Consider the following 26,756-nt stretch of genomic DNA (forward strand, 5'->3'; position numbering starts at 1 on the left):
TTTGAGATGGCTTTAATCACATCTCATCCCAGCGCCCACAGAGGCAGAGAGACCTTGTGGTCCGGGTGCAGGGTGGTTTTGTCCGGGCCCAGGGGCAGTCCCTAGGCGGGGTTGGGGTACAGGAGCCAATAGGGAGAAACCAAGGGAGTGGCCAAGGCTAGGGCAGGGAACAGGGGGAACATGGCATCACAGAATCAGGGGGTTAAGTATTGCAGTTAGGAATAAGAAAAGTCCCATTTGCTTTCAGCTTGTGCTGCTCTTGTGGTATTTATTTGTGAAGTCTATCTTTGAGGTTTTCATGCCTTTCTAGCTAAACCATCCATTCCTTTAATGTTTTGGATTTTCTGTCATGTCCAGACTGCAAACCATCCACAAATTAAAGGCTCGTATTACATTGCTTGTTTTGATTGGTAAATTCTATTTGCTTTAATCATAGCTTAATTCTGTGTCTCCTCAAGATCTGTTATCTTATTCAAGATACAGGTACTCAAAATTGCAAGCCTAGCTCTTCAGTCTTAGTCAGAAACTCCTCTATGTTTTTCTCTCATTCAGACAATCTCTGCTAAAATTCATCTTTCTCTGTATGTATTCATGTATTTTCAGATGGAACACAATACTCCTCAGACTTCTGCAGTACAGTTTCATAGTCAGCCTCCTCTTTCTGGGATAGCTAAAAAATGAAAAATATTTGCTGCTTCAGAATCTGCTATTATGAGAAATAGAGCTACCTCCGCCTTCTTACTTGTACCTTCTGCTACTGATGGGTGCTTTTTAAAATCCTCTTTTATCTCTGACACCATGTGCTGTCCATCCTGAGCCAAGGATTTTAACAAACAAGTGTTTCCTACCACATCCAAATTCCAACAGATCAGCACATTATATTATGGGTTTTGGCATAAAACAACACATTGACCAATTAACACCAGAAATTTCTAAGGCTCCCTACAAGCTCTGTAGTAGTAGAGCTCCTGAATTTTCACTCCTGTTTTTTCCCCTGAAACTATTCTGAATTTATCTGTATGCTGTTTGGTGGTGGTGGTGTTTTTAAAGCAGTAAAACAGCTTCACCTCAAATACTACTCTCACCATTGATACCACTAATGTATTTCTTAAGGGAAAGGAAAGGCATGGAAACTTCACAGGAAAAATGTATCTTAAGAAAACCTTCAAATCAGTTTGTCTCTATTGCTTCCTCATTATTCCCCCCCACCTTCCTGTAATAGCTTTCATGTATATATTCAGAAAATTCAAAGAGGGTTTTTCCAGATAAGAAATTGTCACACTGAAATTCAAATCTGAGGTTGCATGTTCTCAGAAGCTTTTGATGTTTTCTCACCGTTGACTTTCCCAAAGAAAGGAGATAGCTAACATCTCTTTTTTATTACCCCACACAGAGCAAGGGAAAAGAATACCCCTGCTATTTGTTGAGCAAGGACTAAAGGCAAGCTAGAATGGCAATTCCATTTTCAAAGTTTTATCAAAATTGGTGAATTAAATGCTGATTATGGTTTATCTTTACCTGCATTAATTTTGAGACTGTGTTGAGCTTCCTGCTTCATAGCATTTCTGAATCTGCATGCCAGAATGTCAAAATCTCACACAGCAGACTCAGTAACTGTAGTACAATTTAAGGTGAGTAGGAGAGCCATTCCATCCTATCCAGAAGTTTTCACAAGTGAACTGCACCAACCTGAATTCACTTGTTCACTACCAAACTTAATAATTAGACCCCTCTTTGGCAGAAAAGGAGGGACCTGACCCTCATTAACCCTCACTGTGAGGCAATGCCTCCTTGTCAGAGGTTGCTACAGCCAGTAATCTGCAGGGCGAAAAGTTCACAGGCTCTACCTCATGGAACAGAAACTGTATTTAAACTGTTTACACTAACACAGCTGATCTTGCCTGAAGCAAACTGGGAGCATTCACCACTGCAGCTGGTGGCTGTGGCTCCTACCCCATCTCCTGGCACCCCAGACTGCAGAGGCCCCAGGCTCAGGGCCATGGTGAAATAAGTCTGGGACATGGTTGGAAGACTAGTTGCTCAAAGGAGACTCTTGAAAGCCCTCCTAAATCACCCAGGATGGTCCCTGTCTCAAGGGACACAGGACTTTTGATTCATCTGCCTAAGGCATGTTCGTGCTCAGGAGTCACAAAAAAATTGGTATTGAGAGCCAGTAGAAAATCTTCTGAAGAAGGTCAGATTGGTGAATAAAGGTTCTTGTACAATGGGGCTCAAGATGAAAAGATTCTTGAAATATTGATGGAATTTGGTATGTCAAATGGGAAACATAAACTATTTCCATTGTTGGTTGAAGCAAGAATAAAGAAGAATCAAATTATTCGCAGGAGTCTGCTTGTTCCTAGTTGACATAATCAAATAATACAAATGAATACATGCACTAATTCAATTAACTTGGCAAGTTCCCTGTTCAACACTCAATATTTAACAATTTCAAATAATAAATATAATTTCCTCCTATTAAAATTAAAGTAACTTGACTATGGGCCTGTCTGGATCAGACTGGACTACGGCCTGCCTGATCTTGTTATCACATACCAGAAATAGTAACACACCTTCTCCATGCCAGTTTAAAAATAAAGGTATGGTTTTTTCCTGACAACCTCTACATTAGACTTGATTTAAACTATCTAGGTCAGTTCCATAAATCTGGTGCTTCATGCATTATTTTCTGAAAGGAGAAATTAATTGTGGTAACTGAGATTATCAAACCTGTCAGATCATGCATGAATTTAAATATAAAAGTGAGACTAAATTGGATTATGGGTCAGATTTATAAGCATAAGGGTAAACTACACTGAATACAGTTGAATTGACTCTGATTAATTCACAGATTCACAGCTATCTCTTTCCAAATATACTCAGAAGTTACTGTCCACGATATAGCTATGCAACCATTAAGTAATATGTATGTTCCATTGAAATATATTTTATTCTGTTTTGTATTTTCACTTCACTTGTCCTGGTAAGTAACATTTTCATTCATGCTGTGGTTCAGTTATTTTGAAAGCAGGATGTAAAATCCAGCGCAAAAAGAATCAGAGCTAAGACTGTTGTAAAAGACTTGATAAGTTTTCTACTTTTCCCCTATATTCTGTTGATTAATTGAATTTAGACCATGAAAAAGGTAAAACTGTGGAATATTAAAGGGCTGTTGGATATTTTAACACAACAAAGTAATAAGCATTTACATTTATCTTAAAATATATTTCTGAATGTGGAAGTATAAAATGATATTACATTTGATTCTCATTTCATGAAATTGCTCATCAGTCCAAGGTTGACAAGGACAATGAGACCTGTGTCTAAATCTGTGATTAGGAAGCAAGAGGAAAATGACAGCAAGAAAATCTAAGGTGACAGAAAAATGTCAGAAGAACTGGTAATGGAAGGTCTGAAGATGCATGAAATTGGAAGTGGTATCATTAAGGTGAAAGAAGCATTTTTGATATGGGTTGAAGAAACACTAGACACAACTAATGATGATCTGATCCAAGCTCTCCTGGTATAAAACTACACTCATATCGCTGCAAATTCAAATTCTGATTCGTTGGAAGTCAGTAGGCCCTTCCTAATAAAGTTAACAGTGAACCAAATACATATGTAAGGAAAGGGAGCAAAATGCAGTCAGCTATGGACCTGATGCTACTTTGTTGATGGAAATTTTTGGCACAGGTCAGGGCACAGACAGAAGTTGGAAAACCGAAAGTAGAAACAAAGGGAAAAATATCCATCTTCACAGGAAATCCTGCAGACACCCATGGCAAGTAGAGATTCTTTCATCAAAGCAGAATAAGATGTAACAGTAAAAATGAAGGCAACTTGAAGGAGAAAACAAAGAGATGAAATATAATGACTTAGTAAGATCTTCTTTTTCGTTTATGCATAGGGGCAAAGCTCCAGCTGCCACCAAAAAAGGTAGAATAAACACATATACTTGAGCTTTTTCCCTTATTTCCATAAAATTCTTATTATTCTATAACTGCATTATTCTTATGGGAACCAAAATTTTCCTCCTTACTCTTTTGTTCCATCTTTTCTTTTCTCCTTCCAGTTCTCACACATCTTAGGTTGGTTTTGTTTCCTTTTCTCCAGTTTGTAATCACCCATCCCCTCCATCCCACTCTTTTTCTGATTTCTAAACTATTGCTACACACCTAGTTTGCATCTCCTCTCTTTTTCTGTGGCCCCTCAGCCACACCCTGTCAACATAAAAATACACAAAGTAGTGAGCAGAGGTAATTCCCTTGTTCCTTTCACCACCACTTCACCAACACCTCTTGGCTCTGAACACATTAATAAGCCTTGCTGGCACTAACTGGCCTTATCGGGGGCCTTGGTTCACACCACTGCCCATGGACACATAGGCTTTTTTAAGCTCTTAATCTCTTTTTTGGCTATGCAGTATGAGTGCTTGTGTTGGGCTCTGCCACATTTATGCCTGGCCAGGTATAGTTCTGATTTGCAGTCTGAATTTCCAGCTTAATCTCAGACCTCCTCTGTCATGATGGATGCACCCAGAAATCACTGGACTTGTTCTTGTCCCTGACTTGTGGATTGGTTTCACACAAACTTGTCTGATAATGTGGATTTTCACTTGAACTTGACAATGAATTCTAGTCTTGTTTTTTTCAAGTTATTTGGATGTTGTGAGGTGAGATCCAGAGTAGGGCTATGGAGAAGATTAAAGGACTGGAGAAGCTGGGCCTGTTTAGTCTGGAGAAGAGATGACTGGGAAGGGATCTTGTCAATACACACAAATATCTTTAAGGGCAGGTGTCAAGAGGATGGGGACAGACTTTCTTTCAGTGCTGCCAAGTGACAGGACAATGGGCACATGGGCAATGGGCACAAACTTAAATCAGGAAGTTCCATGTGAATATGAAGAAAAACTACTGTAATGGTGACAGAGCACTGGAACAGGCTGCCCACAGAAGTTGTGAAGTCTCATTCTCTGGAGATATTCAAAACCTGTCTGGATGCAATCCTGTGTAACCTATTCTAGGTGAACCTGCAGGGTTTGAACTAGGTGATCTCCAGAGGCCTCTTCCAGCACCAACCATGCTGTGATTGATTCTGTGATTCTGAGTGATTAATATCCTTGGGATGCAAAAATTTAAAAATCTCACTGGAATTTAAAAGAATTTAAAAGGCTGCTTCCTTAAGAGAATCCTGCTGATACTTTTTTACATGCACAATGTCAGAAGAGGGAAACTTCATGTCAAACAACTGTCAGAAGCATCAGAGACGAAAATAACCCAAGACCAAAAAGCCAAAGCTTGTGTATCTGTGAGCGGAGCAGGACTCTTCTCTATGTTGCTATTCTATTTTATTGGCTTGATCCTGCCAATGGTGTCCCGTAGCATGTGCTATGAGCTACTGTACATGCACTGTAAAGTCAAGTGATCTCATTCTTACTGTTCACAACACATTTGCTATAAGTACTTGAGATGAGTTGTAATCTCTGACTCACTGTATATGATGGGAAAGACAGATTTGACAAATGAAGAGCAAGCTTAGACTTTTTTTCTGACAAATGAAGAACATGGACTGACAGCCAAATGAGAAATCCATTCTAGTCTCCTTTTAAAATGAATGAACATGTCAGTAATCTTCTTGGTCAGAAAAAAATTACCAATAAGTCTGAACAGATAGCCTACCAAAGTTTAATAAATAAGCTAATGGTATGGGGAAAGAGCTAGTGTCATTCTGATCCATTGGAAAGAGCTTGTAGAGGTCAGCCTTGTGTGTATGGTGCCAGTGCCAAAATAAGCAGAAAACTCTCATGCTCATGGGCAAATGGTGTGGTGCATTATCCAGGGTATGGCACAGCACTTCACGCAGTCAAGGTGAGCAGGAAGGGCACTGCAGTCAGTTCAGGTAGTGGCCATTGCCCTTGCCAAGAGAATGCAGGTATGGTGTCCCCTTGAAAGGGAGACAAGTCATTTACACTCACCAAAAAGGATGTAGTGACCCAGGCAGAGCTCCCAAAAAAATATGCAGCCATTCAGGTTTCAGGCTGTAGGGAGTGCCTGAGCCTTTCACTGGACTGTAGCAGAGATAACTGTTGTGTCAAATGTGACCAGCTGGACGATTTGCTCAGCCTGGTATCAGTTACAGGATGGGGAAGAAAGGTTAAGGAATATTAGAGAATCAAAAAGGGAGATAGACTGGTAGAATCAAGCTCTGGCCTTCCTGAGACAGAAACAGATATCAGAAATAATTCAAGATCAAGGGGATCCTCTATTCATCCCCCAGCAAGGAGAAGGTAGCAGTTGTAAAGAAAGGAGTGCATGGAGGGTAGTCCATGTTCACTCTGGGTGGCAAGTGAAATCCTTCCTCGTCACCTCACTCCCCAGGTGCCCCAGCACAAAAGGTATGAGGCTTTGTGTGTGGAAAGCCAGCTAAAGGACAAAGATGATGAAGGTCCAGTTACACCACAGGGGTCACCACAATCAGAAATGTTAACCCACCCCATCACAACCACCTCCAAAAGTACAAAAAAGTGGGTAATGGTTGTAGGTGATTCACTTCTAAGGGGAACAGAAGGCCCAATATTCTGACCAGGCCCAACCCACAGGGAGGTCAGCTGCCTCCCTGGGGCTGGGGTTAAGGAAACTTCCTAGCCTAGTGCAGCCCTCAGACTACTACCCATTACTGATCTGCCACACAGGGGTCAATTAAGTGGCAACACATAGTCCAAGAATGACCAAAAAGGATCATTTTGGGCCTTGGGGCCTTGAGACTGTTGCTAAGGGAAGCTGGGACGCAAATTATTTTCTCCTCTATACTTCCAGTTGAAGGCAGCAACAACTAGAAGCAACAGATAGACTGAGTCTATTAATACATGGCTCCACAGCCGTTGTCACCACCAAAATGTTGTGGGTTTTGACAGTGGAACGGCCTACCCAGCACCGGGCATGTTGGCATCAGACGGGACTCACCTTTCTCAGTGAGGGAGCAGAGTCTTTGCTCCACAATTAGTGGGGCTCATTGGCAGAGCTTTAAACAAGATGTGATAGGAGAGGGGAACAGTACCAGGCTTGTCCCTGGCAAGCTCTGGGATGGCATGCAAATGTTAGAAGGACAGGGTGCTAGCAAGGCCGGGTTGGATGGGGCTCTGAGCTACCTAGTCTAGTGAAAGTTGTCCCTGCCCATGGCAGGAGGGTTGGAACTGGATGATTGTTAAGGTCCCACCCAAACCAAGTCATTCTTATGACATATGTCATATGACTCACTCTCTAAAATGCATTTGTAATTTCAGAAATCGTTGAAATGGAATGTAATTTTGAGAACTTGATTGTTTTCTGGAAGAGCTATGTTCAGTGGTGGCAGAAAAAACACTTTTCATCGCTTCTGGTGAATTTGTGACATACCTGTTGAAACATAAAAAGTGAATGGGAGTAATACAACTTTCACAGAAGTCCAGCAGTCCTGGTCTGTGTGACATCCTTGGAAGGATTCAGGAAATAGACTGATGCTGTTACTCAATGATAAAAAGCAATTAATTGGTGGGAGTATAGGGGCTGGAAGTGTTCATCACCATCAGCTAGAGACACATATTTACCAGTTTATCCTAGAAAGGACTGACGTGACTGCAGTATAAATGAATATTGAAAGTTTAGGTTTGACAACCCTCAACAAAACCCCTTACAAGCCAAAGTATCACAAGTAATCCTTAATAGTTTAAGCAGTTTTGATAGGAAGCAGACACTTAAATACAGCTGTGACTCTGGAGTAGTGATCACAATAGGCATTTTCTCTGATCGAGGGTAGAAACTTTCATATTAATAGGGAACTTAAGATAACAGCTCCTTCTCTGCTGAAGGAGAAGGGATTTCCCTCCATAACTCCATCATTTGTCTGCTCAGTTTCCAGCTCAGCTGCTCTGCCTCAGTCTGGAACAAAAGATTTGCTCACAAGTGCACATTAGCCTGGTTTATGTTAATTCAAATTATGTAAAATTGTATCCAGATCTATCACAATGCTAATAATTTTAGAGCAAAAATATGATTATGCATGTCATATTTCTATTAATATGTAGTTAGATATCTAAAATTGCTGTCACTTGCATCAAACTGCAATCAGATAGCAAACAACTCATTCAACACTACACAGTGTTGGGAATGTTTAGCATTTTAAAGACATGTAAGCTAGAATAATAGTAACATTTTAAAAAAAGCCTTTGATGATAATTGGCAAAGTAAATAAAAATTTTAACAAAACAATTGATAAGCTATAAAACCATAAGACTATTAAGGTTGGCCATCTAGTCTGAAGTGTTTCATTTCAGTGATGTTTCCTATTTTTTTTTTTTTCCAATTCAAAAGCCTGTTTTATTTCCTGGTCCCATTTTTAGAATTCTATCTTTGCTTGCTTGTAAATATACCTTCTGTCACAAATGCAGTAAGTCTTACTCTTAAAACCCATGGAACACATGTTTCTATCTTGTTGTACAAGAGAAAATAAAGTTGCAAGGCTACACCCCTTACATAATAATAGATAATGGGGAGGTCATTTCTTAAAGGGCATAGTCTAAAGTAATTGACATATCTGAGATCTCTGGGGACTTCCCAATCATCTTCAAGTACTACTGCTTGCACATCCACACTAAATTTGAGAGTGTCCATTAAATGAAGGTTTTGACATGCTCTGTGAAAAGTTCCCAAGAATGTCCATAACCTGTGGTTATCACACTTGGGCATGATTGATAGACCTTACCATACTCAGGTGAAGCAGACAAAAGCTTAGACATCAGGGACAGTCAGAGAATCCCAAATGGACTGAAACAATAAATAAATACATTTCAATTTGTGTGAGATAATATTATTTTAAAAATCTACTTATTGGCCTGAAATTCACTTTCTAACTTATATTGATAAAACAAGCATCTGCACATACCAATAGCAAGGATAGAAAGACTGGCATCATGCCTATTTCAGACATATCACTTACATGCACCATTCAATTGATGCTTGCTGATTTAGAAAGAATTTTTTTATTACATCCCTACCCACAAAAGAGAAGAGAAGAGAAGAGAAGAGAAGAGAAGAGAAGAGAAGAGAAGAGAAGAGAAGAGAAGAGAAGAGAAGAGAAGAGAAGAGATTTGACTTGGAAGGGACCTACAATGACCATCTAGTCCAACTGCCTGACCAGTTGAGGCATGACCAAAAGTTAAAGCATGTTTTTAAGGGCCTTGTAAAAATACCTCAAACACTGACAGGCTTGGAGCATTGCTCACCTCTACAGCAAACCTGTTCCAGTGTTTGACCACCCTGTCAGTAAAGAAATGATTCCTACTGTCCAGTCTCACCTCTCGTGACAGAGTTTTGAACCATTCCCATGTGTCCTGTCACTGGGTCCCAGGAGAAGAGCTAAGCACCTCCCTCCCCATCCTGAGGAAGCTATAGAGAGCAATGAGGTTGCCCCTCAGCCTTCTTTTCTCCAAACTAAATGAATCTGAAATCCTCAGCTGCTACTCACAGATTTGTTCCAGCTCCTTCACCAGCTTTGTTGCCCACCTTTAAATGCATTCCAGGACCTTCACATCCTTCTTAAATGGTGGAGCCCAGAATCACATACAGTCGTCAAGGTGAGACTACACCAAAGGTTCATGTCATTTGCTGCAGCATGGCTTTGAGGGAACAGTACTAATCAGCAGTGGAGATCTGCAGACATCTACAACAGCTTGAATGGAAGCAAGGTGCTTTGTGGCTGGGTCTACCTTGCAGACAATAAAATTCCTGCTAATGGGTACTACCGACTGACAAGGGGTCATGGTATCCTGGTTCATACCTCTCAGCAGTATAAGGACATCAACTGCAGTACCCAAACTGAAGTTTTTATCTCTCTATTTTGCTGCTCTGCCAGTGTACATGATTTGTGTGTTTCATAATGAACAAAACAGAAAGTTTGCCTTCCTCTGGACAGCATGAATGAAAACCAAAGGAAAGCTCCCTGGCATTAACTGTTTGCAGCAACAATGACACCCTGAAGCAATACAATGACCTGTGAGGAATGATTTTGTTTGTGTCAGTTTAGATGTTCTGTCTTGTTCCCTCAATAACCTTTCTCACTACCTTTGGGTTATTTCAGCAATTCAGACAATTATCTATAATGCAGATATATTACCCTCTGGAAAAAAGAATTTCTACAGGAGCTCTATAGATAATAAAAAAAATCTCTGATTTTAACCCTTGTCATGATTTCCATCCACTTAAATGTACATTTAAGCTGCAAAACTGTCTGTTTCCCAGCATGCAAAAGACTTGAGTGCCAAGTTATGCTTGCAAATCAGACATTAAATATGCAGATCCTGTGACATGGAAACTGAAATGTACATTTTACAAAGATGTGCTGGCATTTGAACATTTTGTATTTGGGTGTTCCTGAACACCACCAGTGTGTGTGCTTTTCATCATTCAACTATAAAGCCATTCATCAAAAAGGGGTTTTGATTTTGTTATGTTTTTGGTTTTGTTTTTAACTGGAATAAAAAATAATAGCTCTGTGCAAATTTGGGAAAGTCAAAAGGGACACAGAGCTATAATTGACAGTAAGTATTACCCTGATATTACTGAGCATAGAGCAGCTAAGGGAACAGGAAATGGTCAGAGCCTCGCACTGCATACTGAATGGACCTGTGGTTTACAGTAAACTGATGCTTTTGTAACAGCACAAGATGATTCATAAATATTAAAAAACAATGAGAATTAATGTAAATACATGCTAACTGAGATGCAGTTTCTTGAAAATGAATTGAAATTAAAGAAAATATTTACTAACGTAGTGTTTAAAACTTTACCCTCACTTTAACATATAAAATGTTTCCCCCACTTAGTTATTGCAGAAATCAAGACCCAAAGTAGCACAAAGTTTATTTCCAATGTCTTTAGTCCCCTTAGCATGGCTGTGAATAACTTCGTATATATTAGATTTCTTATAAAACAGACATGATCCAAACCCTGTAAACTCTTGGGTTCATCCTTTATACTGCTCAAAATTTGGTTCAAGAAGAAACTGGAGAAGAAATGGGCAGAAATTGAGCAAGACAGAAGAGGATCTCCTTCCTCTGATTCCTGTGAGAAGCTCACTAAAGGGACTATATGCTCTTATTTTATTCCTACTTCATGTGAGAGATTTTAAAAGTTCATTATTCCTTCAGTTCTTCCTTCCTGTAAACCCATAGGAAGCACCTTTTTATCTGGAGGAAAAAAAAAAAGAGTTAGAATAGAGGATATTGAAATGGTTACTTAGTTCTGAGAAGATATTTTTCTATTTAATTTAGGAACAGTGTTCTGGTTCTAAGCAGCACTTGGGTTCAAAATATTTTGCCTCCTCCTCTATTTCAGCTGATAGTGACTGGTAAGCCAGAACACAGAAGTAACTAGTGTATCCTTGAGACCCTCTGTGGGAGTGCTCCAAAGGCACCTGTGAGGCCAGAGCCACGCTGAATGGCAAATAAAACTAGGCACTCCACATCCCTTGCCCTACTATACTGATGGTTTGGTACCCGGCAGTTTGGCCACCATGACCTGTTTATCCAGGCTGCCTGCAGACCCTCCACTGGCAGCTGGTTCACGAAACATCCTCTCTGTGGGTACCAAGGCCAATGTTTAGGAGCAACCATTTCATACCCCGGTACCTCCACAACACTCATTCCAGATACCTTTATCTACGCCAATTATCAACAGCAGACACTAGTGAGAGTAAGTGTCTCTCAGCATTAGTTTACATCCTGAAACATGCCTTTTTACTATTTACCACACCTATTTGCTATGTACATATGGAGTAACTATGTACTATTTACTATATATGCTTATCTCAGTGTAACAGTGGTGCTGAAGCACAGCTTGTATATCAGTTGCAGGTTGTGGATCCAACAGCTTGGCCTGCATTTGCTCTCATCATTTATGGTACAATGCCAATTAAAAATCACACGTCATAAACAGACATATTTACTTGCAATTGTTAATAGCACTGTAGATAGAAATAAAGTACTTTTTAAAGCTCATTAATTTCTCTGCACTTAAATTCTCCATTTTTTTCTTTTTTGTTCTTTTTTACTTCTTTCAATCTAAGCAATGAATATGTAAAAAGGTGTCCAAAGTTTTTATATTTATCTGCTTAAAAACAACTTTAACAGGATTTATTTTCAGTTGCAAAGTATTCCTGGGGGTGTTAAATCGGGTAAAATGTTTCAGTAACATGTAAATGTTTGCTGGATTTTGTCAGCTTTTGAGATAAACGTGACCTGCCAATGGTCCTCATCAGCAAAATGCTGAGAGTGGCTCCATTTGGACCAGAAAGGAACATCATCTGCTGGCGCCGCTCTCTGTGAGCCACACTTCTGTGTTAAAGGCAAGGCTGAACGCAGTTTTACTACTTTTGATACGAATAAGTGCAGTTCTCAGCCTCCCGGCTTGTTACTGATGCTTTTGCCAACGACACCGAGCGACGTTGATGTGCCGCCGATAAGCAGCGTTCAGCTGCCAAAACGCCGGCTGCCTTTCGGCGTGCCCAACTTTCGCTTCCCAGCCCTGAGTTCCCTCTCCCCGGCGGGTGCCGTGGGACGTGCGGGCGGCACGAGCGGGGCACCGCAGCACGGAGGGCGAGCCCGGGTCCCGCACGGAGACCGCGGGCAGGGACCGCGGTTCCCCCAGACCCGCACGGGCGCTTCTCCCCGCGCAGCCGCTCGGCTCCGCGGCCGCGGCAGCGCCGGCAGCGCTCGCTGCGCACACGGCCGCGGAGAGCCCCCGCCCCGCCGCCGTCCCGGAGCCCGCCCGCGCCCCGGCCCGCAGCGCTGGCGGCGGGGGGCGCCCGCGGGCGGCGGCGGCGAGAGCGCGGGCGCGGGGGTGGCCGAGGAGCGGCGGCGGCGTGAACGCGGCTGCACAGCCCCAGCGAGTCGCGGGAGCGGGAGCGCCGCGCCCGCCGCAGCCGCCGGAGCCGGGCGAGGAGCGAGCGCGGCCGCCCGGAGCCGCCGGGAGCAGGCTCGGGCCGCGGCAGCCCCGCGGGGAGGCAGCGAGGGGCCCCTCGCCGAAAGCGCGAACACCCCCCACACCCCCGCCCCGCCGCCTCCGCCCGCCCCCAGCGAAGAGAAACAAAACACAACCCCGGCACTGCCACGCTCTCCCTCCTTCTCCTCTCGGCATTTGGTGGTTGTTTTTTTTATTTTTTTTTTCTTTTTAATTTTTTTTGCTTGGGGATTCTCCTCTCTCCTGCCAGACTGACTTACACGTTCTTGATAATTTCTCTTCCCCTCATTTTTTTTTATACTCTTCTCCCTGCTTCCAAACCCTGTGTCTGTGTGTTTCAATACTATCACAACCTCTGCTAAAAATAGATCTTTTTATACCCTTCCTCCTCTCTGACCCCATCCAACACCCCTTGTTAAGGTGAGTTGTGTCTTTTCATCACTTTTTTCCTTGTGTGTTGTTTTTTGGTTTTGGTTGTTTTTTTGGTATTTTGGTTTTGGTCCCCCCCCATTTAGGGCAGGTTTCAGGGAGGAGGGGATGTGGAGGAGAGAATTTCATGGGGAGTCAGGCATGTTTGCAAAGCCTTATTTTGCCTTCTGCAGCCTCAGCATCATTCCGGACTGCTCCCTTTTATCCCAAGGATGTAGCTAGCTGATGAAAGTGGGGAACTACTCTTCCTTAGCGCTGCATGCTTGGGAGCCACAGCAACAGCAGGAAAAAAACAAGCTTCTCTTTTTTCCTTCGTCCCCCCGCCCCGACTCTCCCCCTCATTCCCTCCTCCTTTCTGTGTCCTCTTTTTGTTTTGGTTTGGTTTTTTTTTTTGTTTTAATATTTTGGTGGGGTGTTTGGTTGGTATTTGGTGGTGGGGTTTTTTTTTTGGTTTGTTGTTTCGGTTTTGGTTTTTTGGTTTATTTGGTTTGGTTTTTTTTTTTTCTGTGTGTATGCTTGGTTTCTGTTTTTAAGCAATACACAGGGGACTTGGAATGAATTGCATGTGGTGCCGGGGGAGCTGTGTGTGTGCATGTGCACGTGTGTCTCGAGAGTGAGTGAGTGTGTGTGTGCGTATGCGTGTGTGCAAAGTGCATCTGTATTTCATGTTCCTGGGATGAGGAGTGTTAAAGCTTCCAAACAGTCCCTGCACATAGAGCAAGGAGCACGGCAGAGACTGCTGAGGGAGAAACCGGTCAGGGATGCAGGAAAGCTACAGAGCTCTCCACAGAGTTCAGTCCCCTCTGCTCCAGAGCATCTTTCCATAGATCATTACTGGCACCTTCAAGGTGATGGTTCCCATTCCTCTCCTGGCTTCTCACTAGAGGAGTGCAGAACAGGAAAACTTTACAGCTAATGTGAAGGGGTAGCATTTCTGTTCCTCCAGCAGCCTGAGACAGTGTTATTCCAGGGATGAGTGGGGAAAATAGAGTTGTGATCCAAAGTAAATGGATCATTTGCTGTTACATATTAGTGTTCAGTGAGAAAAAGAGACATGAAACATTATCAGTCTGGCCAGCCAGCAGAAGCATTGGAGACCAGCTTACTTCTCAATTCCGAAGTTGTTTTAGACCGCTTTTCATTCTTCAGTAAACTATGCCTATTGATGGCAGAAGTGTGTTTCTACAGTAAAACAGTCTATTATAAATCTGCTGGGGAATGATTTATTATTCAGAGGCAATCAAGTAATTTATATGTTTCCCCCAAGTCTTTTGTGTGCCTTCAATTATGTATTTTACCTATGTGTGTGAAGCGGGGTAATATAGATTTTAGTTGCATTTTAACAAGATGTTAAGGCATAACTTGCAGGGTGCCATTTGCCAAGTGTCGCTTAATATAAAGCAAAATAACAGCCTCTAGCTCTTTTTCATGGATTTTTCACATCTCTCTTGTTTGTTTCAAGACGAGGTGATTTTGCTTAAGAACGTGTAAGGAAAACTGGCTTCACAATGGTACACAGTTTCAGATATTAGGTCAAAGTATTACACTTGTCTGGCTGTGAGACTTGAATTTACTTATAAAATCTAGTTAATCCAAAGTACATACAAGAACATTTTGTATACATGGTTTTGAATAGGTTGTATCACTTTTGTATCTAAAAGTTTACAAATGAGCTAAAAATTATTGTTATAATCTGTGTTTGGAGGCCTTAATGGATACAGGAACATTAATGTTTCCTGTCTAGTTAATGCAATTCCAAAATATCCTATCTTTCCACATGCTGCATAGATGACACTCAGCAAAAATGAGCAGTCATGAAAGTAGTCTTGTGCTATCAAGGGTCATTTCATCATTTCTTGTTAGCCTAAATTAAAATATTTTACACAAGTTTGCCTTGGGATTTTTTTCTTCTGTGGCTGGCTGATGTTGTGAAAGTGGGAAGCATGCTTTGAGTGAGTTGTGGCATTCCTAACGCTTGATAGCTGTGAGGGGAGAGACACCTGATGTGCTGTGTACATCATCCCTGAAGGAATGCAGGGTAAGAAAAAGGGATGGAAAAGGAGCACGGTGCACTGGCAGTCTAGATAAATAAATATGGGTGATGCATGTTAGCTTGTCAGATGCTGTTCTGCTGAACCCTGACTACTAGCTAAACACATTTTCTTGGTAAGCACTGCGATGTGATACAATTTTTCTGTTTTGATAGAGTTTGCTGTTAAAATCACATGTAGCACAGAACAGCTCTTGTTTTGTAGATAAAAATCATGCCACCTCATTTTAATCCACAGAACGCTGAAATATCCACTACTCCTACTGAAGTCACCAGGAGTTACTTGTGATCAGCACTCATTATGATTTTTAATCTCGACATGTCAGGATTTAGGATATTTCCAAAGGATGCTATTGACAGCAGATCTCATTTTGTTTAGATTTTACATTGGGTGCATATTGTACGTTTACAGGTAGATATTTTCTTTTACCACAGCAACACTAAAATCTGTCAGGAGATGGAAAACTCTTAACATTGTTTTTCTCATGAGCTTTTAAAGAGAATTCTTCTGGTGTCTTTTAACTGTTTCTCAAAAAGCAGTGCTCACTTCACAAATCTACACACTAAATACCTTAAGCTGGTTGCTTGGCTGTTGGAGAAAAAAAAATATGGATTGTTTGTACACAAAAAGAGCAAATCATGTGTTTGGGTTTTTTTTTTAATAACAGCTGAAAGACAAGAGTGCTTTCGGCTGGATATGAAAGTGTTGAAGTCAGGTTAATGTTGAGTTTGATCTGGTGGTTGTTCCCGTTGGCATGAGTGACAGCACACCAACACTTAGCTTATTCTGTAGTGTACTAACCTAGATTAAACATCCCTTTAATTTGTATTTTGAGACTTGGATATGACATCAAACCTTGGATTTATTCACTTTTAAAGCCTTGTTCATTTGTTTTGGTTTTGAAACAAGCCTTTTAAAGCTGTGAACTGCTATAAACAAAGTAATGGAGTGTTCAGAAGTCACTCCAACTTTGTGGACCTTATTGCTATGAAAGTAAGGTGAGATTTCTCTCTGCTGCTAACCAACTGAAATTATTTTCTTGCATTATTGCACCTTGTTATTCTGCAATATCAGTCTAAAATACTTAATGGAAGGAGTTTTTATTCTGTGGATGTGGTGCTTCCACAAAAGAAGAACATGTATATTTTGTCTTGTCCTAAATTAAAACTACCCATCCGGTTCAGTGACATTTTGTTGCAGGGCAAAGTTGCTGTTTCATTTGGATATACTTATTGAGGAAACTGTATTGACCATGGATTTTCTTAGATTTTTAACAAAGTAAATGAAAATTATCACAGGGCTGCCTGGTATTTTTGGGGATAGGGTGAAGTGGTTTTATTTGTATCCACGCAGAATGCAATCACAATATACGTTAAAAATCAGTAGCATCTGAAAACATTAATCCATTTTTTTCTTTAGATACCTCTTTCTTTACTAGTTTTAAATGGTACTATGGGTGTGTGTGTTTCCATCCAAGTGTATGTTTGTAATTTTAAGATATTTAGATGAATGATGTTACCTTGTACAAAGATGACTATTTGTTTGCATTTTTTCTGCTGGAAATACAGTTTTTATAATAAAATAGGTCTTTTTCTTCTGCTGTACTTGCTTATGCATAGAAGAAAATTAGTATTTTCCTCCTGGGAAATGTGTTACTCTGAAGAGCCAGATGTTGAACAGATCTACAAGCAGCTCCTTTCCCGGTCGTGGTGAATGTGGATGAGTGTCAGAGGTAACAAGTGCTCAGGCATGGCAGGGAAAGGAAGAGCGTGGCTCTCTAGAAAGCAGGGTGTCAAACGATGTGGTGCTGCTTTGGCTGAGTTCTTCAGGAATAAGAGAGCAAAGTGCTCCCTCACCCTCAACCGTATTAAACTCCTCTGTCTTGTGGTTTGCATTCATCAGCCTGCTTGGTTTTCCCTTTATTAGATAGGGAAGACTTAATTACAGTCTGGTAGTGCTAACACAGCTCTCTGATGACAACTGTTTGTAGGAGGTCAAGTGGAAAGTAATTGTTGAGAGGGGTCTCCAGCTACAGTGTTTCTTCTTTGTGGTATGTTTTTATTTACTCCAGTTTTCCCTGGATTTGCTTCCAGCTACTATAGCCTACTTGCCAGCATAGGCTGGAGGTTGTTTAGTGTGCAGAAAATGTTTATAGGAAAGGGAAAAGGATGTTACTGTTAACTTTGGACAACAACCACTCCACCAATTCCAACCAAATGCAAGAAGAGCTGTGGCATTGTAGCTAAAATGTTCAGAATTTGTTTGACATAAGTATGAGATTTCATGTCTTGTGAGGAGAGGCACATTTTTAAACATAGTTCAAAGGGAATGCTTTTTTCAGAATGAGATTCAGTGTAAGTCCCAGTGATCACTCATGTCCTGAAGAACCTGCTAGGAGCAGCCCAGGTAATTACAGGTGAAAGTGGGGTGGGGCAGTTTCTCCTACTCAGTCCACTGCTGTAACTCCATGCTGGCAGATGGGTACCTGTTCCAGCGCTGCCATTGCATCAGCAACAAAACTTAAATTTTGTTTATAGGGCGATATACATAATACATTATTGATTTCCACTAGCAGGCAAGGCTTTTAACAATAAGTATGAATTCAGTAATTTTAATTATGGATCTTGCAACATCTGACTTTGTCATCTATGCCTTAGATATATTTAGATGCTGTGGACACAACCCAAGGAAGCAAAATGCTTGTCTTCTGTAAATGACAGATAAAATACCTAATTTGTTCATTCAATTGGCCTTTGGAGGTATGGATGGCTCAGGACTACACCATATTTGATTACAATTTGCCTCTTGGTTTACTTAAAAATAGTTGCAGAAGGATTTATTAGTATTAATTTTTGACAATCTCTGTGCATTTTAAAAAATAGTTTTATAGCAAAGTTTTGGGGCCAACCCCAGAGGTCTGATGAGAACTTAGTCCTCTTAATGACTTGTAGTTAACATAATTTCATTAATATAAATGATACATTGTTGTGGTTTAACCCCAGCTGGCAACTAAGCCCCACACAGCCACTTGCTCACTCCCCCACCAGCAGGATGGGGCTGAGAATCCAAAGAGTAAAAGAGAAAACTCATGGGCTGAGACAAAGACAGTTTAACAGGTAAAGCAAAAGCTACACACACAAGCAAAGCAGAATGAGGTATTCTTTCATCCCTTCCTATGGGCAGGCAGGTTCAGCCATCCCCAGGAAAGCCTGGCTCTGTCACCTCTAACAGTGACTTGGGAAGATAAACACCATCATTCTGAACATCCCTTCCCCTCCTTCTTCCCCCAGCTCTATATGCTGCACATGATGCCATATGCTAAAGAATATCTCTTGGATCAGTTGGGGTCAGCTGTCCCTGCTGTGTCCCCTCCTAGCTTCTTGTGCACCCCCAGCCTCCCTGCTGGTGGGGTGGGGTGAGAAGCAGGAAAGTGCAAGCACTGCTCAGCAGTAACTAAAATATCCCTATGTTATCAATGCTGTTTCCAGGACAAATCCAAAACCCAGCCCCACGCTGGCTCCTGTGAAAGAAACTGGTCCTATCCCAGTTAAAACCAGCATATGTATATAGTGACATGGTCTATTTCAAACATACTGGCATTTTGCATACAACAGTATCATTTATAATGAGGCATCTGGAGTTCTTTGAGCTCTAATAGAAGAAAACACCCATGAGCTGTGTGATTCTCTTACCAGTTATACCATTGCCATTCTTCCACCTGGTGAATTCAGTATAAAACATCTACAAGCCAACCTTAGCAGTTTCAGGCAGTATCTTTGGGTCATGATGGCTGCCTCAGTAACCTTGAGTACACCAGTATTCAAAGACAACATGGTTAAAGACAGGGAGCATCAGCAGGGAAGTAAATAGGACCCTGAAGTGGGCTTAGAAAACCCCTCAGGATAAACAAAAAACCCAGTCTTTCTGGAGAAGACAAGTACCTGGGCACCATGTACTTGATGTACTTCCAAGCTTCTTTGGACTTCCTTGCCTTACAGTGTTTATCAGCAGTGCAGTAACTTAATGAAATTTTGTAGAATTGCAGAACCATAGAATGACTTGGGGTTGAAAAGGACATTAAAGATCATCTAGTTCCAAACCCTGTGATGGCCACCTTCCAGGGACACCTCACAGTAGATCAGGTTTCAAATTTGTATAACCCAGATGAGGCAGTAACAGGAACAGAAAGGGAGAATTTAGCAAATGTAAATACTTGTGTTTAAATAAGAATGTGAATGGTTCCTTCTGCTGTTGTCATACCAATAGAGAAGTGTGTTCTGTTTCATTTGTGTACCTTTTGAAAAGGTTTATACATTTTGCCTTATAGTATTGGATGGGGAACGACTTAGGCTATAAAAATATGGAAATTCAAAGTTAAGGCTTAGCTTTCACTTAACCATTACAGAGGCATGGTCCATGCCTTGGGACTTCTCATTGCAGGTCTTAGAAACATCTCCTAAAGTGGCACTGAATGTGGGGTTTGTGCGATGCTGTTCCTACCTGTAAAATGGGATAGCATAGCTATGGCTAAATTCAGTAACTCCTATTCATGTTAAATAATTTCTTGACTTCAGTAGGATTGCTTGCCTAAGTGAGAGACTCCAAACAGGCTCATAGAACAGTGACAACAGGGAAGGTGTGAAGTATCTGTTATTATTACTTCAGAGAAGCTTATCTTGTATGAGATGGCTCATGTTTCAGGCAGTCTGCATAACTAAACCAAAATTCCTTGGCACTTTCATTTGATTTCTGCAACACGACACTGCTTGATTCCATCACAGGATGAAATAAATTGAAAGTTCTTTCTAAAATCTGAGGTCTAAATAAAGCATATGTTAAGTATAGGAATATTTAAAATACATTAATTCTATATGATACTAAAATATAGTGGTTTAGCTGTATGTTTCTGGTTGTCCATCTATGTGCAAGAAATTATTTTGTCTATATTTGGACTTTTACCTAATATAAAAATATTTTATGAATTCTAGAAGCAGGTGGATACTTCATTGGTTACTCTTCACATGTCAGAGAGGAGACACTGGTGAGGCACTGGAATGGGTTATGCATAGAAGTTGTGGATGCTCCATCCTTGGAAGTGTTAGAAGCCAGGTCAGATGGGGCTTTGAGCAACCTGGTCTACTGAAAGGCGTCCCTGCCCATGGCAGGGGGATTAGAATTAGATGATCTTTAAAGTCCCTTCTAACCCAAACCATTTTATGTTTCTGTGTCACAGACATCAACTAATTAGTCATCTCAGCAACCCCTACCCTTGTGTTTTGTAGTACACAGACAAAATTTTACACAGGAGTAATAGTAAAGTAAAAGACCAGGAGAAGATAATTTATTTTCCTTCTCTTTTTTTATAGTTAGCTTTCAGGGGTAATGTGGGGTAGAAACTAGAAAAGAACTGTTAATGTGACTGTTCCTGGCCACCAGCTTAGTTTTAAGACTGCTTTTTGAGTGGGGATAGGTGCCTGTGTTAGCATTTGGGATTGGCAGAACTCTCCTGCCTGGCAATACAGAAGAATCTGGGAAGAGGACGATTTTGATGCTTTCAAGTCTGAAGGTGAAATCTGCAGTGCCATATGGATAATATCAGATCCTTCACTCTGTGTGATCTTTCCAGTACGTATTGCAAAGGCAAACTCATGCTCAATCTTCAGGGCTGAAATCTTAAAAGCAACTTCTAAATTTGTACCCTCATGCAGATTTTGCTTGTGTGTGTCACCTACAAGTGCAGCCTAGAGGTGTAAGCAATGGGAGGCAGAATCAGGGATAGTAGAATATATGGAATCAAAGAAAAAGAGTAACAAAGTACATGAGTAAGCAAAAATTAAAAAAAACCTTTAAGTGTGAGGAAGCCCTTAAGAGAGAGGATGGAAGAGGGAAAAGCATTGCTCTGGGATGGGATTAATAAGGTTTAACAGAATGCAAGATAAAAAGCACATAACAAATATCGGAGATTGAAGGCTGGATTGGAAGATAGCACAACTAATGTTAGAAGGCGAAATGGCTGGCTGAAAGGGAGCTGTACACTGTCAGTTTAAAGTATACTTTCAAGATCAGCTTAAGTTGATCTAAATTCCAGCTCCTTCTGCAAAGGGGGTCCTGCACAATCCTCCTTTCCTCCAAATGGCATGCTGCAACTGGTAATACAAAAAAAAAATAAAAATTTATCCCAATCAGATCCTTTATCCATCTGACTAACTGCTGTATTAACACTACAGCTGCCTCAAGGCAAAGTGGAGGGGAGGCACAGGAAAAGGCAGCGTAAAATTGACTTTGGCTGATGACGGATCTGTGCTCTTGGTCTGAAAGTCCTGGTGAGATTCTGAGTTATAAATTATTTAGAAGAGAGACTGGCTAGGAAGACATGGAGTGGTAACACAATGCAAGGAAGAAGCCACCTGGGACAGTACTTAGAGTGAGCAGTTAAAATGGCTGCATGGAAAGGAAAAAATATGCTAAAAACACTTAGGAGGCAAAATCAAGCATTTAGAAGTCACAAAAAGCCAGTATTTATGTTTTTCTTTGTATTTAATTCAGTATCCATGGGCATGCCTGCTGATGCAGTCTTTAATTACATGATCAAGTAGGGCATTTTTCCTACTCACAAGCAGCTACCCTGTCCCTCATGACCCCTGTTGAGCAGAGCAGTGCCTGTGACCTGGGGCTTACTTCACCTCTTTGTGTCATGAATGACAAAGTCCAGTGCTCAACAGTCCCACAGGAGGCTTCAGGCTTCCATCTCACATCCTTCGTGTGCATCTTGGTCATGGGCCCCCAGCATATTCCATGGTGACTTTTTATTAACCCAGTGTTACACCCACTGTTCTATTAACCCAGTGTTTATGACTCCCAAACAAAACATCTTTCTGCCCCTTTTGTCTTAGAGCTGCACCTGCAGTGTGCTGTACATGTGCAGAATATGTTAAGCTTACTTTTAAACGGTAACGTATGCTTCGAGTTTCTCTTGGAATAAGAAGAAACAATATAGAAGGATAAAAGTAAATTCAGAATAAAATGTCTTCAGAGAAAAGGAGGAAAATATTAGAATATGTTTTGTAATGAATGAAATATAAAGCTCCCAGGTCGTATTGGTTATCTTTTTAATTGTTTTAAAATATTAAATGGGGAAAGTACATTATGCAGAAATACACAGACAGGTGCTAAACCACACTATGGATTCCATTCTTTAAAAGGGAGGGTTGAAATAAAGCAGTTTACCCAGACCTGTGAGAAATAAGATGCTGGCAGATGATGTCATGCTGTCTAGACTAGAATAAAAGATGTATTTTTAAAAATCTTAGCTAACTTATTTAAATAAAATATTTTGAAAGTCTAAGAAATCATAAGTGCTAGCTGATGATCTTAGATTTTACTTTGATCATGTTCTATGGGTTCTGGTGTCTTTTCATAACATATTTTTTAAAAACTTCATTTTTTCCCTTTAAACATACCTATAGAGAATTGCATGCTCATAAAAATATATGACTGATTCTTCTGGGTTATCCAGTTCAGTCCCTTGCTTTTGCAGCCAAGATGTCATACAATTCCTTTCATGTACTGATCAAACTCCTTCTTACAACTATTTAGGGATTTTTTTACTTCCCATACTCCATTTGGAGGCTGCTCCAGTTTTCTGGTTTCTTTTCCCCTTAAATATGTTCATGGCCTGCTTTTATTACTTTGTTTTTGGACTACTTGAGCTGTTGTACTTGAGCTTCAATGTAAGATGTTTACTGACTCAGAGTGTGGAGCAGTCCTGCTCGCTGCCAGACTTAAAAAGCAAAGTTCTTGCTGGACAGAGGTCAGCTCTAGTGATGACTCCTAAGTTCTTGCGGGGGATAGACAATGGTGTAGAGTTATTCACAACAGGTTTGTGGTCATGCTACCCACTTATGGATGACTAACTTTAAACCAGACTTCACAACTGACCTTCAGAATGTAAATGATATGTCAAGAGCCTTACCCACATTTCTCTTTTGGGAGGTTTGATCTTCCAGTGCGCAGTGCTCCACAGGGTTTTTTGCAGACTCATTTTCATTTGGCTTAGTTCTTGTTTCTCACTATAAATAGTTCAAGTAAGACAGAAAGAATCTTTGTTTATAGTTTGAAAAAAAGTCCTGTTTCCCCTCCGGATTAAATTTCAGTTGGTGAGAGTTGAGTCCTTAACATTTACACGGATACAATATTCTAAGCATTAGTCTTTGAAACAGGAGGTAGCCATTATGCTCTAAGCATATCATATCAGACTATCTAATACTCTTAATCAAGAATGCATTGGATTTCATGTAGCTTTGGCACTCGTACTTCATTTGGGAAGCCAGAAATTACTAACTTTTGATTCTGGGCACATTTTCTGGTTTCAAAATCACTGGGAAAGGGAAGATGTATTTTTTATTTGTGATCCTTGAAGTATAATGTAAACAGAGAACAGGAAATTCAAGTGGCCGACTTTTTTATGTTTCAAGAATTTATTTCAAATGGCTTTTAAAATGCAACGGGTACCAATGTTGGCATACCCTCAGCCCGAGTACTGTGTGCAGTTCTGGGCCCTGCAGTTTAAGAAAAATGTGAAGGTCCTTGAATGTGTCCAGAGGAGGGCAACAAAGCTGGTGAAGGAGCTGGAACATATGTCCTGTGAGGAGCAGCTGAGGACTTTGGGCTTGTTTGTTATGGAGAAGAGGAAGTTGAAGTGTGACCTTTCTACAGCTTCCTAAGGAGAGGACATGGGGAGGGAGGTGCTCAGCTCTTCTCCTAGTGACAAGACACACTAGATATGAAGAAGCATTTCTTTACTGAGAGGATGGTCAAACACTGGAACAGGCTCCTTGTGGAGGTAGTCGATGCCCCAAGTCTGTCAGTGTTTAAGAGGTATTTTGATGGTAGCGTGCTTGAACTTTTGGTCAGCCCTGAATTGGTCAGGCAGTTGGACTAGATGATCATTTTAGATTCCTTCCAAATGAAATATTCTATCCATTCACAATCTTTTCAGTTTTCTATTTCTGTTCTTTTTCAAAAACCAAGGAGTAAACTTGTGATATGGAAGGTTTTAAATAATTTGCAACTTTTAAGTCATAGCTCCTATGTGTGAAATATTTTAAGCAAGTATATACATTACTATGTTATACAAGTAGTTAGTGTTTACCTAAAGTGGAATTATTGCATTTTTCATTTATAAAAAACCACTTCTCCACTTCTTTGTATACTACTTGTCATTATTTTTCTGTTGGAAATTTAACACGGATGGATAAGATACAGTTCTGTTCTATTTATTAGATATTTTTAAATACCACAATAAGTAGTATCTACTCTGACGATGCTATAGTACTACTACAAAAAGCAGCATCTGAAACAGTAAAATTCCACAGTGAATGAAGCAGCTGGAACTGCAACTCATATCAGCTGCCCAGCACCAAACACTCCTTTCAGCTTTCTCCTGGGGCCAGTGACATTTGCCTTGCCTGCAGAATGACTATGCATGTTATCTGCAAGGCATTAATCCATTAGTAATGAGCCACCTTTAATCCTGGTGTAGATATCCTCTTTGTGGAAAAGGGTGTGTGTGACAGCATTAAGATTTCTGCATACCTACGTGGGCAAATAAGTTCCCTCATTGGATTTGTCCCATTTAACCTAGCGGGACTGTGGTTTCACATTTGAGTGTTTCTAGGAGTCAACTCTGAGTTGTATTTGTCCTGCAGACCTGGGCATGGAAGGGATTCAAAATCCATGTAGGGGAATAGATTGCCAGTGTGTGCATGCACAAAGGTTAGGGCTGGGAAGGAGCTTGGAGTCCTTAGCACTAACTCTGTTCGTCAATCCAGAATGTTTATGCTGGCTTAAAAGAATGCAGCAATGCACACAGAAGTGTGGTGTATGTTGCTGTTATTAAAAAAAACAAACAAACAAAAAAAAACCCCACAGAAAAAAACCCACCAGATTATTTTTAAATTATAAAATGAACTATAGGTCTGGAAAAAATATAATAATTATGTGTCATGGCAGTGCCTGATCTGTTTTCCTGGGATGCTTTGGATGCTTTTTGATTTTGAATTTCTTTTTCCACATGCTGTTGCTATGGTAAGAATCAGCACATCAGGGAGAGGTATCATAGCAAATAATGTCATAAAAAATAACCTGTAAGAGCTTTGTATTTCATGGGGCAGCATAGGGTCCATAGTTTGGAGTTATTACTGAAGCCCTGTCAAAAGAGTTTTCCAACTAGGTAGCATCTCATTTTTCGGGGATTGTTTTTACATGACCAAAACAAATCAAGAAAGTCAACCTTTTTATCAATAAGATTACATTAACTACAAATTAATTCTTACCGCCTTTAGAAAATATTAGGTCTTCCATAAATCATGAGGAAAAAATAAAATGGAAAAAAAGGAAGAAAAAAGCCAAAAGGAAATACAATGGGGCAATGGAGATGAAGCTAAGAAAAGCAAAATCAAAGATTTTCAGCTTTTGTGGAGAATGTGGGAGAGAGAAGGAGCAGAGAGTGAAGATGATGCAAACCAAGGTTTTCTCAACTTGACTTTAGTAATCAAGTCATGATAAATTTGGATGAGTACAAGAACTTGGAAATACCAGCTGTGGTCTGTAATGGCATGCCAAGCTCCTACATGGTGAAGATTGATCAAGGTGGTTGAGTATTGAAAAACAAGTGTCGTCTTCAGATGGTTCCAGACCTAATTGCTGCAACTCCATTACCAAGAGTACTTGTGTACTGCAGCCTGCTAAACAGAGAGCCTGTTGAAGGGAGTTTTGAATTTACTGAACGGAAGTTACCTACATTTCAAAATGTGATGAAATAAGCTTATCATGAGATGAGGCTCTACTTTTAAAATAGTAACTGTAGTTACAGGTTAATTATACGCATGAGGAGAGGTGGAGAGGGGATTAGAGACTCCAAGTTCTCTGTGTAGCCAGACATGGGATGACAGGCAGTGTCTGTGTTGGAAGGTCAGGAGATCAAAGGGAGTCCTTAGGCTCCCTCTAGGAGAGGGCTGCTGGTTCTCTCCAGAGTTATGGACTTTGGATAGAGGAGACACCAACCAGACCTGCCCATTTGATAGCCAGAAACAGAGACTGACCAAGAGGGTTTAATCCAAATTTAATGTTTTTCACTACAAAACTGACAGGTTTTTAATAAAAATGGTTCCACTAATTCAGATGTTGCTCTAAACTGCCACCTAAATGCTATGTAGAAGAGTAGCTCTGTAATATTAAACCATTTAAAATGGAAAGTATAAAAATATGTTTAGTTAGAGGTTTA

General features: G+C 40.6%; 1 protein-coding gene across 8 annotated transcripts in view; it reads left to right on the plus strand.

Moving 5' to 3' along the window:
- The first annotated feature begins 13,162 nt into the window (after positions 1–13,162).
- LOC104685850 (poly(rC)-binding protein 3-like) overlaps positions 13,163–26,756 on the plus strand; it is a 504,202-nt gene continuing 490,608 nt past the window's right edge. For all 8 annotated transcript variants that reach the window (XM_039570122.1, XM_039570141.1, XM_039570143.1 and 5 more), the window contains exon 1: positions 13,163–13,412. The gene's annotated coding sequence lies outside the window, so the exon portion shown is untranslated. The remainder of the gene's footprint in view (positions 13,413–26,756) is intronic.

The sequence above is a fragment of the Corvus cornix genome, chromosome 2, assembly GCF_000738735.6.
Source record: "Corvus cornix cornix isolate S_Up_H32 chromosome 2, ASM73873v5, whole genome shotgun sequence".
Classification (NCBI taxonomy): domain Eukaryota; kingdom Metazoa; phylum Chordata; class Aves; order Passeriformes; family Corvidae; genus Corvus; species Corvus cornix.